The following is a 20,780-nucleotide window of genomic DNA, read 5'->3' as shown; positions in this document are numbered from 1 at the left end:
GGTCAAGAGTGGCAGAGAAGTAAGCGCACGCTCTTTGCTTTGGGCCAATGGACTGGGTCAGGACAGATAAAGCGCACCCCTCCCTTTCGTGAGTGTAGAGGGAGAAGGGCTTTGTGTAATCTGGTGCTCCCAGGACAGGTGCTGAACAAAGGGCATTCCGCAACTCTTCAAAGGACGTTTGGCATTCGGGGGTCCAAGGGAGTGGGAAGGGGACATCTTTGGTCAACAAGGAAAGTAGGGGTTTTATTATGAGGCTGAAATTTGGTAACCACTGTCTACAGAAAGAGGTTAGACCCACCAAAGAACGGACTTGCTTTTGGGTTTTTGGGATGGGGGTGTCTAGGATAGTTTGGATTCGATCGGGCGTAAGTTTCCTCCCTTCTTTGGACAGGAGATGGCCTAGGTATGTCACTTGAGGCTGGCAGAACTGCAATTTCTTTTTAGAGACCTTGTGACCATTTTCTGCAAGGAAGTGTAAGAGTTGGACAGTGGCTGTGATTGCAAGTGGGGTGGTGTTGGCCGCCAAAAGGATATCATCGACATATTGGATCAACACCACTCCATCTGGTAGTTGGACGGCGTCCAGCTGTCTTTTGAGGGCCTGGCTGTAAATGCTGGGACTTTCAGTGTAGCCCTGGGGAGCTCTACAAAATCGGTACGAGCGGGATTTTAGGGTGAAGCCGAAGAGATAACGGCTGTCTGGGTGGATGGGGATAGAGAAAAATGCATTTTTGAGGTCAATGACAGTGAAGGGGGTGGCAGTGGGTGGGATGAGGGTCAGAATGGTGGTGATGTCTGAGACTACAGGGTACTGGGGTACTACCACTTTGTTAACCTCCCGCAGGTCGATGAAGAAGCGGTACGCTTTCTCATCTCCCTCGCCTTGCTTCTTAACAATGGGTAGGATAGGGCTGTTGCAGACATTGCTAACTACTTCCTCGACCACTCCTGCATCTACCAGGGACTGAATGATCGCTACCAGTGCCTTCTCGCCCTCGGGCGATATCCGATACTGTGGGAGTTTCGGGAGTATTGCGTCTTGTCTTACCGTTATGTGTATAGGGTCAATCATCATTCGTCCCACATCAGAGTCATTTTTGGGCCATAGGCACGGGGCAGGGTGTCGAGCAAGGACAGGTCAGCGTCAGTTATGGAGTACATGTGTCGTGCTGGGCAGGATTTGGACATGCTCGGGTTGTCGTACAGGATGACTCGGACTCCATCTGGGGAACACCTAATGGTAGCCCGAAAAAACTTTAGTAAATCAATGCCCATAATGGCGTCAGGGGAGTTGGAGGAGAGCAAAAATGTTGTGTCAGTGAGGTTGTTTTCTAGGTCAAAGGAGATAGGTACGGACAGGGGGTTAGTGGAGGGCGTCCCATCGAAACCTATCGATGTAATGTGTGAGCCAGACAAGGGTGCCCTTGGAATCAGTCGTTTTGATAACACACTACGTGTCGCCCCAGTGTCTACCAAAAATGGAGACTTTGTACCCAGGACCTTAGCGGTGACGTAAGGACCTTGCTGGTCAACACAGAGCTCTAATGGATCCCTCCCTTGCCCCTGGCAGTCCTATGCAAAGTCGGGGGCATTCTCGCTGTCGGATAGTTGATACTGGTTCTGTCGGGGACGGTCAAACGTGTTCGATCTCCCTGGTTTGTCGCTGTTGGTGTCATTTGTGTACCCTCGTCCCTATCCCCTATTTCTCGGTCCACCCGCTACGTCCTTGGGGTCCCTATTTCTGTTCATTTCTAACAGAACCGGACACAGGGATTTCCAATGGCCGAATCCTTTGCAGAAGGCACACTGGTCCTCGCTAATGTCTCTACGTCCGATGTGGGGTGTTGGGGTGCAATCTTTAGGAGGTGGATTTCTAGGGGTGGTTGATTGGTAGTTCTCCCTGTGGGGTTCTCTTCCGACCGCTACCCCTTGTATCTGGGCTATCATCACCCTTTCTTTCAAATCTTTCTTCTTTCTCTCGGATGCCCTATCACTCTCATTCTTTTGATGTTCGTAATACTGAGCCATCTGAAGGATAGCTGCGGGTTTGAAGGCTCCCCAACTACTCTTGCTCGTCTGTAACTTTTGGGAGACCTCTTGTGATAGACCCTTTACATAATTTTGTACAAACAGGTGTTGTCCGGTGGCGGTGGTCATGTCTTGGCCACTGTAATCAGAGAACACCGTCTCAAATCGGGAGAAGTATTCCGATACGTCTTCCTGGGGTTTCTGACGGCAAGCCGTGACTATCGACCAATCTACCTTTTTCTCTGGGATTAATGTCTTTAGCTTCTGAACTATTTTGTCTGGGAGTTCCAGTACGTCTTTTACAGGTTTCCTTCCGGGCTCTCGCTGTCTATCTAGCTCACCGAGTTGATTCCAGGTATGTCCGAACAGATCTGTGTGGTCAGCTTTCCGGATTTGCTTCCACACGTCAGCCGGCAGACATAACCCGAAAAACAAGTCAATGTCCGCTAAAGTCATTATCGTCGAACCCAAGGCTGTGCCTAATTCGGTATAAAATGCTGTCGGGTTCTTTTTTTTAAATCGGGCAGGGTTTGCCTAAAAGTTAAGATATCTTGTCGATCCCAGGGTTGATAAACCCAATTGTACACAACCCTCCCCTTTGCATCTGTGTGGTTGATATCGTCGTTTGTTCCCTGACCTCGCGGCGGAACCCAGTAAGGGGCCGCCTCTCTGATAGGCATCATAGTGTTGGCTACTTCTAATGAGGACCCGGTCATTTCAGGGACCGTAACCTTGACTTCTGGTTTCTGTTCCGTGAGGTGGCGGAAGACTTCAATAGTTTGCATGAAGAGGTCCGTCACATCGTGTTCAGTCCCATCTCCAACATCGACCTTTCTATATAAAGTTGTCAATTTAGCTGGGCCCTTATTCTGATACCTATCCTCATATGCGTTCAGGGTGTGGTAGCTGAATCGTAAAATGAAATGCCGTCTGTGGCTACCGGCATGTGAATTGTGCATATCCATCGTGTATTCTTCGCTCTCCTTCCGTTCTACTAGTGTCTTCACTATCTTGTCAATCCCATCTCGCTCATCTTTGCTCAATCTATTTGTTCTGGCTGGTGGTTGCTTGCTAGCCTCGGGGTCATTTGGTGTCGTTACTAATGCAGCCGGTGCAGAGGCCGCAAGGGCCGGGGCACTAGCGCTAAGGTCACTCTCGCTTGTATTTGGAGCTGGTAGGTGCTGTATCAGAGGTTGGCAGGGGGCGTATGGAGGGGGCATGTAGATGATTGGAGGACCTAGCAGTAACTCATCGTTCGCCCGTTGTTTGGAGGGCAGCTCAGGGTAGAGCGTAGAGGGGGTCCTAACAGGGCATTGGCCTGTCAACCCTGATTCTTGCTTTTGTGTAGCTTCCTTTCTTTCTTTTATTTCTTCTTCTAGTTGCTTAGCGGCTAGGTGGGCTGCCTTTCGTAATTCTTTCCCTATTTTTGCTTCTTCTCTTTTCTTTCGTTGTTCCGTTTCTTTGCGCCACATGCCGATACTATCGAGCATGGTGGGCGTAGTCTTATTTTTCTGGAGCGCTGCTTCTAATGTTTCTATTTTATGATCATCAAAGGAACCTATCAGTGGCCACTGACTTTCGGGGTCCTTCTTTGTATATTTATGCCATAACTTGTTATAAGCTATAGCGACTAGTCCATGCTTAATGAACATGTCCTTATTAGGGGTGCCTTCCAGCGGAGCCGGATGGTTCACCTCTAATGAGCAGTGCGGGCTAAACAGGCTACTAATCAGTGGGGAGAAGATAGGCATGACGGATTACAACGGGGACAAAAGTCTGCACTACCTATCTTATCACTGCGCGCAAAGACTAGACAGAATATTTCTATTCTTCATTGTTTGCAGGCGGTGAATACCTCAAAAGAACCAATATCGAACAATCAATGTTCGGTCAATCAAACAATCAATGGGGAGAATAAGTAGGCACGACGGGTTACAACGGGGACAAAAGTCTGCGTTACCTACCCTTTCGCTACCTGCAAAGAGAGAACCTGTTCTTCCCCGTTTGCAGACAGAGAATCTCCAGAAAACAATCCGCGAACAACAGTTCGGGCCAAACAATCAATCAGTGGGGGAGGAAGAAAGGCACGACGGATTACAACGGGGACAAAAGTCTGCGTTACCTATCCTTCGCTACCTGCAAAGAGAGAGCCTGTTATTTCTCTGTTTGCAGACAGCGAATCTCCAAACGAATCAACAAAAGAGTAATACTAGTATTATCCAAATCAAACAATCATTTCGCAATTTGTCGCATTTACACGACCTTACCCGGACCGCATGGACAGTTTCCTGTCTGCCGAATCCAGCGCCCGATCGTCCTCTATTCTTCGTGATCTTCGCGGCACTCCTGATGGTTCCCAGTCAGGACCGTAGATCACTCGAGAGAGGTCTGTTCGGAATCAGTGAAGTTCGGATGATCGGCTGTCAGACGAGGGTCTATCGGACAGGAGCTCTCCCGATCGTTGCAGTCGTTCACTCTATCTTCAGGACTTCTCCCACTGGATCCACGAGTCACTGATGGGCCCCACGTTTGGGATGCCAATTGTGGAAAAAGGTAGGGCTGATGGCCTTTTTCAAAGTTGCCCGGCGCTAACCGCCTCTATACCATTCTAGTTATCAAACAAAGAGGCAGGCGCTGGAGACTGGAAAGCAGGAAACAGAAGTTTTATTCCGACGGAGCAGAACACATCAGATCAGACAACAAGGTATCGTTTCGAGGTGCTCTAACAGCCTCTCTGAGGCCTGGTCTTTTATACTCTGGTTTATGACATGTGAGCATTCTTTATTGCAGAAAAGACTCTTTGAAGTATGAGAAGACATCCCCGGAATCCCCGTTTCAGACCCACCCCCGCATGTATCCACAATAGAGGTCCTCACCCCACATACAATAGGAGGGGGCTATCACGCAGCTGAGTGTTCCACCGATTCTTAGGATGTGTGCGCCTGATCGTATCCCAGGGGGTGGGGAGGCCATGATCAATAGTAGCTCCTTTGTAGAGGAGCGACTCCATACAATAGGGGGGGCAATAAACTGTATCCCCCGGCTAGGTGGTGGCCTGGGACCCGTGCGGACAATCGGACTCAGAGGAAGGGGTCATCAAAAAGGGGTATTCATGAAAGGAAAGGGAGTGTTGGTCAGGCGCGGGTGCAACTCCCAAGGATAGTGTCATGCGGAAGGAGAGGGTTTATGACTTGTGCATGTGAGAGCGGGGGCAGCCAGGGTGTGCAGGGGATGCTCGCAGGGTCGGGGGAGCGCTGGCGATCGATCGTGAACAGGGAGACCATGGTACCTAAAATAGCTGCCGTGCATATTGTACAAGATGACAAGATGGCGCAGATGATGTTCAGTTCGCAAACTAAAATTCCACATGGAGAGGTCTAATCAGCGTGTACACCATCAGGGGAGGAGAAGATGTAGGGGGACCATGGATAGCCGGGAAGCGCACCCAGGAAGAGAGGGCCAGCAGCGCCGCGCAGAGGCAAGAGGAGCCAATCAAGGGCAATGAGCGGATATGGGGCATTGGAGGCCCGAGCAGGGAGCCGGGGGGGGGGGGCGACAGCCCGCGGCGGCCCGTAGGAGGCCGAAAATAATAACGTATTGGGCAATAGGAGATGTGTCAGGTGTGGACCCACTCGCCACATTTCATCAAAAAGGAGAGCTGCGGGGGAGGAGCCAAGATGGCGGCGGAGACGGACGTGTAGTCGCCCGGCTCCCCGAGCCTGTACCTTCTGCAACACTATCCTGTTTTCCAGCCTGCTGTAGCGTTATTGCGGAAGGACGAGGGAAGCGCGCTGCTGCCGGGGAGTGCTTCTCCGGTGTCCCTACCTGCCTGCTGGATGGTGTTCCTGGAGTGCTCGCCTGACGATCGGTGCCGAGCCCTGGGTCCGGACCCCGTGTTGCTGCGCACAGCCGGATATGGCCGGAGCTCCTGTGGCCTGCCTCACGACTGGAATGCCTGCCATCCCCTGCCGACCTGCGGTTTGCGAAAGCCCCTGCTCTGATTCCCCCGGTGAAACTGTGGGACGACCGATTGTGGGTCTGCACCGCTACTCCTGCTTTGAGCGACGCCGAGGTGAGCCGCGCTGTCTTCTTCTTTGTCGGCGCGGGACTGGCCGCTGCGGCTCGCCTTTGGGACTTCTTCTGCTTGGGCTCGCACGAGGGGGACTTCTATTGCTTACCGCTCGCAATTGGGGGGCCCAGTTCCTGCCGTGAGATTACACCCTCACTGCCTATTGTGAAACTCGTTTGCGTGGCCGGTGCACCACGCATTGTACCTAACATGGCGGCCATCCCCTCTGCAGTACTGATGGGCTCCATATCGGCCCCTGACTGGGTCGCCCTACATTGTCTCGAAAGGCGCATGGAATACCCTGGTGGACTTCGGGCTGTGGATACCTTGGACCGCCCGCCTGTATACACCCTTGCCTCCATTATTGGCGCACTTGCTGAATTGAGGGCAGAATGGCGTGAGTGTTCTCGCGCACTCGGCGCGTAGTTGGATGCAGCCACTCTCGGCTCGGAGGGTGCATCGTCGGCCGGCTCCCCTTGCCGCGTCGATCGGCCCCCTCCTGGTACTGCAATGGAGACATTGTTGCTGCGTGACTGTGAACTGGAGCAACTTTCTCACTGTGAATATTCTACGGAACTGTCGCCAGCCCATTGCGTTGATGCTACATTGTTTCCCATCCTGACACAGTTTTCATCTTCAGACATTGACCTACTATCCTTGTTCACGGCGCTGCTGACGATGCTACTATCTTCCTTCACTGACTATGTTATGCACAATGTGACTCCGATTCAGTGGTTTATGCAACATCAGGCGGGCCTGGTGGTGGCTCTCCTTTGTATCGCTACTATTGTGTTTGACTGTAGGTATCCATCTTGTGTTTTGGGACCTTCTCCCTGCCGAGGGCGGCCATCTTACTCCTTTGTTCTGTTTGGGGCGGGTCCCTTTCCGGGGCCGGGTTCAGGGGGACGCTTGAAATCTGGCCAGGGCTAGGAAAGTCCTTATTCCTATGGAATGTGAATGTGGGGCGGGCGGGGACCCGGGAGGAGACGCTTCCTCAACGTGTGCTGCAATGTTCTATGATGTCTCTCCCTATTCCATATCGTGCATGAAAGTCCTGATTCTGGTGTTATGTTGGGGATGGGGAGTACTTTATGGCCGAGAAGTTCGGGAGACTTACAATTGGGTCCTCATCGAGTATCGGAGATTTTCTGACATGGGCTGACCCGCATTTTGCTATGCTGATTGTTTACTATGCTGCATTTCCCCACTTAAGATTGTACTTGCTATGCTCTGTCTTTTACTCCACCTGATGGGGATGCGTGTTCTGTGCTGTCCCGGGGACCTGGGTGTGACTGATTTCATTCCTATCCTTGGTTCTGTGTCTTCCGAATTTATTGTTGGACACGGTGTAGAAGTTGTAGCTGGCTGGGGACTCCGGGTGACTTGATACCGAGTGGGCTCCTCCCCACCTTCTTTTTTCTGGGAGTCTAGATTAGTTTATTCTTTTCTTACTCCCTATATTACAAGTGTTAAGGTTTTTCTTTCTTTTTCTTCTCATTCTCCTTTTCCTTTCTTTCTTTCTTGTCTATATTTCGGGTTCTTTAAAGGGCGACAGACACTCTGCTGGGGGGGGGTAGGCCGTAGCCTCCGCATTGGTGTAGGGTGGGGGGGAAGATTTAGTTTTCTTTATTAGTTTCTATGGGCCTTATTTTTTCTGATTCTCTGCGCTTTCTTAATCTGGTTCGATTCTGAGTCCGCGATCGGGGTTGGTAGGGAGGGGGTGGCGCTGAATGGGGTGCGTAAATGCTGGATGATGATCTTGCTGTTTACTTTGCACCGCCATATTGCCCGTGGTGTTAACTCCACTGTTGTTTCCAGCTATGACGCCGCTTGCCCATGTCGTGAAGCTATTGTACAGACTCAGTTCTCCTTAGTTCTAATTCTTCACTGATTTATCTTTATGATGGAAAACACATAAAAAACTTTAAAAATTAACCTTCAATTCTCCTTCTCCCCGGCGACATGATTCTTCCCAGTGTAACGCTCATTGATTGTTGCTATTTCACCTGATGCCGCTGAGGAACTGTATTGTTTGCACCTGTGCTTCAAAAGTATCGTGGCCGGCCTGACGGTTGTAGGCCCGTATTTGTTCTTTTATTCATGCACAATAAAGGTTTTCAAAAAATTTAAAAAAAAAAAAAAAAAGGAGAGCTGCAACCAGCCACCCGCAGGTAGTACCAACAATGGCCGAGGAGCGGCTAAACAGAGCTGAACTAACAAGCGGCCCGTAGGCGGCTAAAAACAACAAAGCAGTGGGAGTCAACGGACTATTCCTCCCCCGTACTCCCCAACTCCCCCCACTCTACACTTCAAAACAGGAAGCATCTGCCGCCCCAAATTTCAATCAACCAACAGACCCCCTGCTAGGGGGAAAGTACTAAACTAAAACGGTTAGTAGGGAGCAGTGGCACCAGTCGAGAGTTCGCTAAGGTGGACCCCCCTTCCATACAGGATATCAGCAACAGTCACACAAATGACAGAAAGGATGTGGGGCGAATAGGAAGAGGTGGACAGGACAGGAACATTGACTATGAGAGTGTAGACAGTTCAGGGCCCTTGCCCCATGGGGGATCGCCATGGGCGGTCAGTTCTCCAGGCGGCGATCAAGGCCCGGATGGCCGGCCCGAGCGGACCAGGCATGTCAGACCCGGCCAACGAAGACCAGACATCAGGTGAAGTTGGTTCAGACCTCCACATCGTCTGGGGTTCTACGGATCACAGGGCTGCCAGATAAGTCTGAGTCCGATCTTGCCTTCCGTAAGCCCGCACCCAACTCTGGGGTCCCGTCGATGACAACCAGGGAGGAGGGGGCAGCAGAAGGGGGGCATCCTGGTTCATGAGCGGAAACAGGGGCCGGTTCGACGTCGCCGTGGCCTAGGCGCTTCATGGTTCAGGTGGGTTGGAGGTCTCCGAGCAGGAGACAGGGCTCGCCCAGGCAGGAGGGAACGCTCCTCCATAAGCCAAGTCCACGCCGCCTGCGGGCTGTCGAAGAAGAAGGTCTTGTCCTGGAAAAAGACCTTGAGGCAAGCCGGGAAGAGGAGACCATACCGCAGTCCCATCGCCCTGAGCTTTTGTTTGACTTCGTCATAGGACCTGCGCTGGGATTGGACCTCTCTGGAGTAGTCCGGGAAGACCATTATTTTAGGGTTCTGAAAGAGCAGGGGGCCCAGGTCCCTGGCATCCCCCAGGGATGTGGAGAAGTGTGGCTCACTGGTTAGAGCAGGCAGACCCTGAAGCAGAGGTCAGACCCGGGACCAGGGTTCAATTCCCGAGGCGGCAGGGTCTTGAGCTCAAATGTCCATGGACTCGATAATTCTCGCTTTGGTGCCTGACCTAATCATGGGTTCACACTCTGCAACTCTGGGCATTAAGCTTGCTTAATCTCCACAACGGCCCCCCAGCGGCGGGATGCCTGGCTTTCACCCTGGGGATGCCCTGTAGGGGCTATCTCACAGGGAAAAGCCAGGACGGGTTCCCAAGGCAAGCGCGGAGATACCCCTTCGGGGGTCGATTCTGGCGCTATATAAGAAACATAATAATAATAATAATAATAATAATGATGGCGTCCCCTTCCCGGAAGTTGAAAATACGAAGAATGATGGGTCGGGCCGGGGCCCCAGGAGGCGGCTTGGGCGCAAGTGAGCGGTGGGCTCGTTCTATCGCAAACCAGGGGGAAAGCTTCTCTGCAGGCATCCAGGAGCAGAACCAGGCCTCAAGGAAGACAGCAGTGGACCCCTTCTCCACTCCCTCCGGAAATCCCAGGGGCGCAAGTTGTTGCGGCAAGCTCGGTTTTCGGTGTCCTCCGCCCTGTTATGGAGCTACGAAGTCAGCGTCTGAAGACGGGCCACCTGGGTTTTGAGGTTGGTCAGGTCACCCTCCGCTGTGGACATCCACCTTCACCTCTCCAATCTTGCTTTCCACGGAGGCCTGGAATGCACTGATCACTTGGAGGATTGTGGATAGTTCCGCCCCTCAGCCCCCTGTGGAGGTGGGGGGCCGGCGCTGGATTCGTGATCTGGTTTAGTGAACTGGTCCATTCGCATGTGGGTCGGGGGAACCGGAGTTTGCGTGGTCTTTCCCCTGCCCATGGTCGCAGCGAGTCAGATGTCGGCGCGTGGGGAGTGATTCCATCCCAAGGGCCCACTCCAGAGGGTCAGACCTCTCAGCGTCTCAGGGGGTTCCAAGTCTTCGGGGTCTGGTGGTGGCGTTACAGCCCTGCCACAGGCCACCGTCCTTCAGGCCTCCCCCCACGGCGCAGGCGGCAAGGTCCAGGGAACAAGGAGACAGGGGGGGAGGAGGGGAAGGCTCCACTCTTTGTGCGGTGACAGTCAGAACGGACGGAGGGTCGTCCGGCAATCTTGCAGGTTAGGGCGCCGGTTGTCAACAGAGCCGGCCAACCCCCAATGAGGCAGAGCGGGGCCTCAGTGAGGCGGTCCACGGGCGACCACGCCTGCCACAGTCCCCCACACCACCAAGGCCCAAGGTGCCGGGCAATAGTTCCAGTAATGGCAGCAGTGGGAGTCGCAGTGCCCCGTGGGCACCCCAACTCGCAGTGAGCGGGCCTGAAGGGCAGGCTCCCAGGCGGTCAGATACACCCGCCGGCTCGACACCTCCACAGGAGTGCAGAGGTACCGGGGGAAGTACCGGGGGGCCGGTCAACGCTCGAGCGGGCTGGGAGGCCTGGGAGCCCCGAAGTGTAGTGCCTGCATAGACCGCCCCCCGCCCGCTCGAGCAGCTCACAGGCAAGGCCGGGTCACCACAGGTTGTGAGGCAGGTCCTAGTGTTGCGGCGGGGCCGCGGCCAATGCAGGGACTGTCTCACAGGCTCCAGAGTCCGTCTCCATAGCCCCAAGCAGGGTGTCAGTGATGGGGGCCGCACTGGAAACAACGCGCCTGGGGCTCCCCGGCCTCCCAGCCCGCTTAAGCCATACACAGGCGATGCCAAAGGGGGAGCCCCCCGCCCTGTCTCGATCCCCTCCTCACCTCTGGGGCCCTCAGCAGCCCCTGGTCTCTGGAGGTCGCAGGAACAGTTCCTCTGGTGCAGCGAAGCCACGGTGGGCCCAGGGCCGGCCCCGCGGTAGCCACCCCCTTCACAGTGGCCCAAGCCTGATGTCAGTGGGGGGGCCGCCTCAGGCACCTCAGGCCGTCGATGCCACGCCGCACCCCCAGCGCCAGGCAGGGGGAGCACCGCCACCCCGGGGAGGCCTCCGTCGTCCAGTGGTGGGGGCCCGGCGGGGAGCAGGTCACTGCAGCGGCTCCAACCGCCCGACAGGGGCGGGAGCCAAGCGGGCGAGCTCAGATGGGGGCCGCCATGTTGGAAGCCTCGCGGCCAGGGAGGATCAGGCCGGCGGGGGCGCTGCCAGGCCTCGGGGAGGCAGTCTGAGACACCGGGTGATGCAGCCAGGGGAGTCCGGTACCACAGGGGCTGCGAGTCGATGGCAGCTACAAAAGGCGGCTGCTGGGCGGATGAAGGATGGAGGGTCCAGAGCACTCTTAGACCGCCTCAGGCCACGCCCCCTCCAGAAGTGAATTTTAAGGAGAAAAAATTTGGGCCGCCGATAAAACCTGTTGGGGTTACTTAAAAAAGTCAATGTGTGAGTGTGTGAACGTGTACATACACAAACATATATATACATATATGTTTTATTAACATTTTCAAATGTAACTTTGTATATGTATAAACATCAATATATACATAAATACATACATGCAGACATACAAAATGAGATTGAAACATTTTAAGCTTTACAAGTAAAACAATACTGCTTTGCAGTGAAACGTAGCTGGGCAAATTAAAGTGTCTGGCAGTATGCAATTCTGTTCCGATTCCTGGTACATTCAACCGCTGGTGTGGCGGGGCCCAAAGGGGGGATGCGGGACAAACAGGGGTGGAGCACGGGCCCCATCTGCCCCCTTCTGGAGACGCCAATGGAAACAAGTCTCAGAAGTTTAAGAAGAGCTGTTCAGCACAGGAAGGCGGTAATATAGAGGAGGGTGGGGAAAATATGCCCTTGTATTAGTTCGCCTGTTACCGGGGGTGATAAGTTCTGACCCTGGAATAGCAGTGTTTGCAGCTCAGACCTAGCTCGTTAAAGTCATCTGAACATTACTTCCTATTCCAGTGTCTGCCGTCGATTTCACCGTTTTACCAAAATAACACTTTCAGTTTGTCACTTCTTGTGACGAGGAGCTGAAACATTTTTGCTTTCTTGAAAAATATATATCTATATCTCTAAATCTGTGTAGATATATTTATTTCCACTTCCGGTCTAATGCTTCTCAGTGCGATATGAAAGATTAATTGGGCAAATGATTCTGTTGAACTAAATGCTGAGCCATTGCTGGAGACCTCCTGACCACAGGCAGCTCTTTGCAGTTTCCTACATGCTCAGGAAACCACAGGCTGTTATCTGACAAATAAGGCCTCTCACACCCTTCAAGTGCCTTGCAGCAACCGCCACAGTTTTCTGTGTCTGAGTACCCAGGCCTGCAGCTGTGCCTGAGTACACAGGCCTGCAGGTTTATTTATTTATTTATGCGTTTTTATATAGCGCGGACTTTACCTGAAGGTGTCGGACCGCTTCAAAATAGGAACAGAACTGATACATGAGAACATTACAAGTGAACAAATTACAAAAGCAAACATTACATTACATGAGGCAAAAGTGACAATCGTGACCAAACAAAATACAAGAGGTAGCAAACGGTGCATTACAGGAGGAAAAAGTGACGTGTGCTGGTTACAAAAGCGTACAAAGTACAAGTGGAGGTATAATACTGCAATAAATGGAGGACACTCAAACACAAGAACAAACGTTACGTAGGCAATGGTGGCACTTGTGCAAGTATCGAAAGCAAACAAAATGTAAGAGGTAGCAAACAGTGTGTTACAAGAGAAAAGTGACGTGTGCATGTTACAAAAGAGTACCAAACACAGGTAAAAGGGTAATACTGCAATAAATAGCATATTCTAAAACCACAAGAACACCCTGGGAAGGCACTGCCTCCTGCCACAGTAGTGCAAGACATACACAGTACCAGCCCAGACTCGTGCACAACTCTGCAAGCAGCAGCGCTGACAAGATGGAGTTTAATCTGACCCATGTGTTTTACTCCCAGTCCCAAGAGTCCCAGCCTTCAGGTACCAGCCTTTCCCTCAAACCTCTGGGGCTCAAATCAGACATGCAGCATCTTGTAAATCCACTGTCAGTGCAGGGCGTCACACATTGAAATGCAATGTGCCAAATTGCTTCCATGTGGTTCTGACTGATCGTGTGCAAGCAACTCAGTAAACGGATGAGGATAAGTTCGGGTTCCAGGACCAGTCAGGGGTATGGCTACGTGCAGGGGCTGCAGAGGTGTTGGGAAGAGGCATGTAAAAGGGTGACTAGGACAAGCAGTAGGAGGGCAGCCAGGTTAAGTAGCAGAAAGGCACCCAAGGATAACCACCAGATTGTAATATACTTCTACAGACACTGCTCTACTGCGATACCAATCACATCTTGTCATTGCCTAGTGGGGCACTAAACTGGGGTCAAGTTCAACCCAATGTTATTGAAGCCACACTGGTAAATGCCCTTAGAGACAAAAGGAAATGTACCTTTTTCGGAGAAATGGAGTACTGGCAGGCATCTCTTAGTCTGCCTCTACTGAGTTATCCTCTTCTAGACACAGTGTGCTAGGAGTCAGACAAAACCAGGAAGAGAATCTATTATCTGCAATTGATAATGGAATGGAGTCCCACCACCGGTTCCAGAATCAATATCTGCACACAACAATTGGTACTTCAAAACATATGTTTATTGATTGTGTAGTGCTTGTCTTGGCAACTCTTGTACTGGAATTATTACAATTATAAAAAACACCTTAGCATTTAATATGCAAATTATAGGAAGATTATGAACGCCCCAATCATATTTAATCACACATCTCTATCCAGTTAGTCTATTCCCTACGAAATATATTTACTATAGTTTTAGCTGTCCAATCTAAATGGCTGTATCATTCCACTAAGCTTTATTAAGACAAGCAATGTATAGATTCCATGCATAACTTATGCTGTTATTGGTCAGGAGCTGTAATTCAGCCCTTCAACTTCCCCTTTCAGCAAGCGGTCGATGTGTCTAACCATGCCTTCTATACTTTTATTGCTGCTAATGGTGTCTTATGGAGTAAGGAAGGGAGTCATTCCTGCTTAGCCACAAAAATGTGCACAGTATGACTCTTTTGCAGAAGCATACAGAACATGTGCTATTTTTCCTTCTTCCTTCCAAGACAGATGTCTGCAAGGTCATTTTCCCTTGCAGCCACAATTATAGCGTATGTACCAGAGAAGTGGAACATTTCTCTTCTATGCCTTGTTTGCTTGAATGAATAAATAAAGCAATGGTGGGATTTATAGAGCACTTGGCTACAGCGAGACTATCCCACCGCTGAGGCACATAGCTGTTGGGAGGATCAAGATCACCATCATTCCCTGAACAGGGGTTTGCGGTAGGCATGGGCGGAAAATCCGTTCCGCTCGCGGATTTTGCGGATTTTCGGGAAATCCGCAATCCGCGAGATTTGCGAATTTCCTGCAAAATCCGCAAATCCGCGAGCAGCGGATTTTGCTCGCACTGCTCGCACTGTTCGCGTGAGTTCGCGCCCCGCGAATAAGTGCGAAATTGCAGAAATACGATCTAAGCAAAACTGAAAGTAACTACTTACCAGGTTCAAAAGTTCAGGCACATCATTAGTAGCCATTTCCTGTAGTGCTTCCTGAGGGGCCCCTCCAGAGTTCAGTTGCCAGTTGAAACTATTATGTGACCCTGCTCTGAACCTCAGAATAGTTACACATATGCCACAAAGGTCATGAATTACAGCTAAGGGAGACAAGCAGGAGCCAGGCTGGAAGTTAAAATCCATTAATCAGCCCCTAATTCATTATTGTCAGTTGGGGCAGGGCAGGTGTTGTAACTAATTTTGCAACAATGAAAGCACTTAGCAAGTGCAAAAGATCACTAATCAGGGCGCACTAAGGAAGCAGGTGCCAGCTAAAAAAATATTCTGTGACACATTAATCAGCCCCAAATTAATTCAGGTCACTTGAGGCAGGGAAGGTGTGCTTTGCTTTGCCGAAAATAATGTACACTGGACAACCAGAGGGTGTGGTGATGAAACAGAGGGTGGCATGGGTGGGCCAGAGGGTGGCATGAGTAGTCAGAGAGTGGCAGTGGTGACAGAGAGTGGCAGTGATGAAGAAGAGTGTCCCAAACAGGTTGGACACGTAGAAACAACAAGTTCGCAAAACTTGCGACCCGACAGGTAAGTTCGCAAATTGCGAAATTGTAAAAACCCTCGCGAACTGGCAGAAACACGGGCGAACACAAAAAAAAAAAAAAATCCGCAAATTCGCGGGAATTCGCGGATTTTGCAGATTGCGAGTTCGCAAATCCGCAAATTCGCGGATTGCCAATCCGCAAAATCCGCTCATGTCTAGTTTGCGGAAAAGCTTTTTATCCGGAATCATCTGAGGGGAGAGGGGAGTTCATTCCAATGTTTGGCTGCCAGCACCGAGCAGGCAGAGCCGCCCCATTTCTAATGTTTGGTGAAGGGAATGGAAAGCAGATGGGCCGACTGTGACCATAGAGATCTTTTGGGGCAATATAAGGTCATCCTGCCAAGTACCTATTTGGGACCAGCTTTATAGACGGCTAAGCGAGCCACTGTCAGTGCTTTAAAGATGACCCTCTCCTTCACTGGAAGCCACTGTAGCTGGCTTCCGTACTGGGGTATCAAAGAGTGTTTGGGGGGATTAAATAGAAGGTGGGTGCTTTGTTTTGTTCCTTTCGTAATCTCTGCATAAGGTAATCTGGGATTCCTAGTTACAAGATGTTGACATAGCCATGCCTGGTGAGGATCAATGCCTGTACCACTATTTTCTGGGCTTCCCATGGCAGGAATTTGTGGAATTTCCTTGGCATCCTTTGGCTCCAGAATGCACATTTGATTACAGCTGAGATCTGGTATTTAAGGCATAGATTTATGTAGACAAGAACCCCTAGGTTTCTTACCACTTCGGCCAGGTGGCGGTGCAGTGCAACTGGTCGGCCAGGCTTCTTTTCAACTGGGCAGGGGGTCGTTCCCAAACAGTAGGACATCCATTTTTCCAAGATTGCATTGCTATTACTCTGTAAACCAGTTAACATTACATAAGTAGGGAAAGACTAACCTGGTTTTGTTCTGCTGGCAGGGACGATGGCATGACAATAATCCAACCACTCCCCTTGGTGTTCAACTGGAGAACAAGGTTGCAGAGACAGAATATCGACATTGAAATATCGAATTGCATGAATATCCAGTCAAGAATATCGATGGTGCAAAATATCGAGGCATGTTTTTTCGTTGTTAAAATGATTGTTTTTTATTTAATGTAAAAATATTGTTTTTGTATATATCGATGGCAAATATATATTGTTAATTATATTGATTTTTTTGTTTGTTTTGGTTTAATGTTGGTATTTTTTTATTAATGTTGTATTAGTTATAATTTTAAAAAAATGTATGTTAAAATGTTTGTATTTAAAAAAAAAATCAAGGGGTCGATTAGAATGGCCGACGGATCGCCACCGCCATACAGGCGGGGGTGATCCATCCGCTATCCAAGCCCGTCCGCAACCAATTTGCCCCCGCCATATTACAATGGCGGGGGACCGCGGCGGACAGAAACACCGTCCGCCGCTTTTCCGCCGCGGTCGGGTTGCGACCATGGCGGAAAAGCTCTCATATGGTGACGGTGTCTATCAGACACCGCCAGCCATATTAGGATGGGCTTTGGGGTATGCCTTTCCCGGAAAGGCATACGGTCTTTGCTTTGAGGGCCCGTTGCGGGCCCCCAGGGTGAAGGGGGGGTGGAAGGGGCACATTGGGTGTACCTATGGTACCCCCCTGCGTTTACAAGTACAACATGGCAGGCACCGTCCGCCACAATGTTAAAAATGCGGGATGCACCCGCCACTGTGGCGGATGCATCCTAATTCTGGACACGGAACCTCCGCCCTTCCGTCCGCCATCCTAATCAAGCCCTAAGTTTTAGGAGTGGGAGTTTGGGGTTCTATTGGATAAGAGTGGGGAGTAATTAAAAAATGTGAGTAAAAATTAAATAGTTTTCTCATTTTTGTAAACTTTTGGGAGTGGGATGTTGGGTTGATAGGATATAAGGGTGGAGAGTAATTAAGAAATATTTACTGAACATTTGTTATATTTATAAATTTTTTGTAAAAATTTAGTATTAGGATGTTGAGTTTATAGAGGATAGGAGTGGGGAATAATTTAAGAATGTTGTTTAAAAATACATTATTAATAAAAATATTTTTTAAATATTGATCCCCCCCCCCTAAAATGTGATTTCTTTGGGGGGTTATTTATATTTTGATGTAAAAAATTTACAATATTTTAGAAATATTTATTTAATTACATAAAAAATATACATATATATATATATGATTAGTTTATTACTTTAACATTTTATATAACCTTTTTTCTTCAAAATATTTTTGTTTTAAAAAAATGGAAAGATTAGATCATTTTGAATTTAAATTTATTTGTAATTTAGAATTTAATAGTTTTATTTTTTCAGTTTTTTAAGAAGTGGGGTCTCCAAATATTAATATTTTTGAAAAATGTTAAATGTTTTAATAATTTTTTATTTTATATTTTATTATTTGAATTTTTTGTGACAATATTCATAACAAATTGTGTTACATTTTTAATTTTGTTTAAGAAATGTAAATTTTTATAACATTTTTATTACCTTTGGTGTCAAAATATATTTTCTTTTTCTATATTTTGTATTTTTTCATTAAGTAGAATTTTGATTTTGTTTTAGAGTTATGAATAGGAATGGTTTTTGGGTTTATTATCCAGCACTATCGCTGATTTTAGTTGGTTTTGGAATTGAAATAATAATTTATTGTAGTTTATTATCCAGCTCTTTCTCTGAGTTCACTTGGTTTTGGAGTTGGAATAGTCATTTTTTGAGGTTTATTATCCAGTACTTTCTCTGAGTTTTGTTTGTTTTGGAGTTGGAATAGTAAGTTTTCATGGTTTATTACCCAGCACTTTCCCTGGGTTTAGTTGGTTTTGGAGTTGGAATAGTAATTTATTAAGGTTATTATCCAGCACGTTGCCTGAGTTTAGTTGACAAAGTCCAACCGCCATCGTAATGGTACCCTTAGTTTTTATTGTAAACATTTTTATTTGTCAACATGTCTTTTTTTGTTTCACAATTTAATTGTTTTCCTTTGATTTTGTTATGTAATTTTTCCCAATATCAAAAACATAATTCAGATATGTCAATGTTGTTCAAAATTGATCATAAAGTATCCTATTTTTTTAACATACATTTTTCATGTACTATTGCAAATTTAAAAATGCAAAAAGAACAATTGATGGACAGAATGCAGAACAATGTCATACATTCACCCCAGTACAGAGATCTGGGCCTAAATTCATCATTTTTTTGCTCACCATGCCATTCCAGTTTGGACCCAATTGCAAAATTAACAATATTTTTTAATAACATTTTTGAAAAATGTTACTTTTTTAAGTATAGTCATGTAATAGTAAAGTAAATATATTTTTAGTTTTTTAATTATAAAAAGTTTGACTTTTAGGGGCTGAATCCGATCTGGGTCGGAAAGCTCTCCGACCGAGCTGGATCTGGAGTGTTTTCCGACCGAGCCGAAGTCCTGCAGTCTGACCGAGCAAGTACGATGCGGCCGTATGCTGCCGGACTCAGTTCGGTTGGACTTCCAGAAAAGTCAATGGGAGCCGGTCGTACGACGCGTGCAAGGGCTCGAACTGACTGAATGGGTACGTCTCGTGCAAGGGCGCCCCCTACAGTGTCCTAGTCGTAGGGCTGCGGGTGACAGGGGATCCGACGCGGACCCCCACAGGCAACTTCCTGGATGTTTTGCGAGCCAGACACTTCGGCTCGCACCGGCTGTCCGACACGTGCATCGTACTGGCTCGGTCGTAAATCGCATCCATTGCACGTCACGGTTAGCTTTCGGCCGAGATGTACGGAGCGGTTCGGACCCAGAAACGACTTGGTAGGTGATTTTCACGTAGCACGCATCATACTTGCTCGCACGTAAAGCTGTACGAGTAGGCGGAAAACACGTGTACGGCTCATAGTTTTTCCGGCGTTCGGTGCCCTTCCAACCTGGATTGGAATCAGCCCCTTATTGTATTTTTTTTATGACAAAAAGTAAACATTTTGTATACATTTCTTTTTACATTTTTTAAATATATTTCATATACATTTTGTTTTATACAATTATTTAATATGGATTTTACACATTTATATTTTGTACATTTTATTATTCAGTATATTGAATATTTACACTTTTTATTATAAACATTTTAATTAAACACTTTTAACTTTTTTGTACATTTACAGTACATAATCGAAACACACATTTTAATATATATAAAAGATCATATTTTAGTTTTTTGGTAATATAATATTTAATATATTAAAGGCATTTTTGTATATTTTTTGAACAGTTGAAATATATTTTTACAATAAATAAAAATATACATGTCGTTTTTTGATTTTTTAAAAATATTTCTCCATTCTTTTCAATGGGGAGTACGTCTTTTTTTCATTTTTATCACATGGCAATTTATTTTCACATTTCCCCACTTTTCTGACTATCTGTTTCGGTTTTGGGTCATTTTGGAAGACGGAACCATGCGGTTAGGATCGGTGTTTCATCGGTTACAGTAGTTGTAGGGTAGGGGAGAGGTAATAGTAGTGTAAGTAGATTTGTTAGGATGTTATTTGTTCTTTAAACAGATTTTATTGCGTTTTACTCTCACATCATACAATATCTCTGTTGCAAGTACCTCAATTGTACAATAATGTCTAACTACCCTTATATCATTTGATCATGGTCTTGCTTCTCGCATCATAGATTTCCTCTAGTACTGCAGTACAGTTCCAGGTCTGGTCTGCCTTCTTATCCCCCCTTCCACATGCTTCCCAACACTCAAAGTTAAACATAAACATCACTCCTCCACCCTCCCCCGGCACTGCTGTCTCCTATAACTACCGGATGTTTTCCTGTGGTCCCTTCTCCCATGCCATGTTGTGTGCGTCGTTATCCTTTGGCCGCACTCAAGTAGCCCAGATCCTCTTCAGTGCACTGATCTTTACCTCCTAATGCCTGCTCTCCCCTCTCCCTTGGCTCCGCCTTTGGAGGCATCTCTGTCATGGGGAATGTTCAGGGGTGGTGGCTTCAGCTCCAGCATCCTTGTCCCTCAGCTCCTCCATCAGGCCCTCTCATGCCTGTGCCCTTTTTAGGGTTCCCAATCCCCTTCTTGCATTTCCGAGAAAGATTTTGCCCTCACTTCCTGCCCATTTCTCTAACTCTCTCTTCCATCTCTCTTCCATCTATGGTCGTGCGTGAGAAGATGTTCTCCGAGTCTTTATCTTCCAATGGTTTGTCGATATCTGTCACCCACTGATTCCTCAGCCTGTCCTGAGATTGTATAGAGTCCCTCCCCATGGTCCTAAATAGGCAAGTGACAGCTTTTATAGTCCCCCCTGCCAATCCTATATACTCGCAGGTGGCGTGCCGTGGCGGCTCTGATGCGCCTGTGCCCTATTGCGTCCTCATTGCCCCCGTAACTGCTCC

Source organism: Lissotriton vulgaris, chromosome 7 (assembly GCF_964263255.1).
Source record: "Lissotriton vulgaris chromosome 7, aLisVul1.2, whole genome shotgun sequence".
Taxonomy (NCBI): domain Eukaryota; kingdom Metazoa; phylum Chordata; class Amphibia; order Caudata; family Salamandridae; genus Lissotriton; species Lissotriton vulgaris.
Note: the sequence above shows the minus strand (reverse complement) of the source record.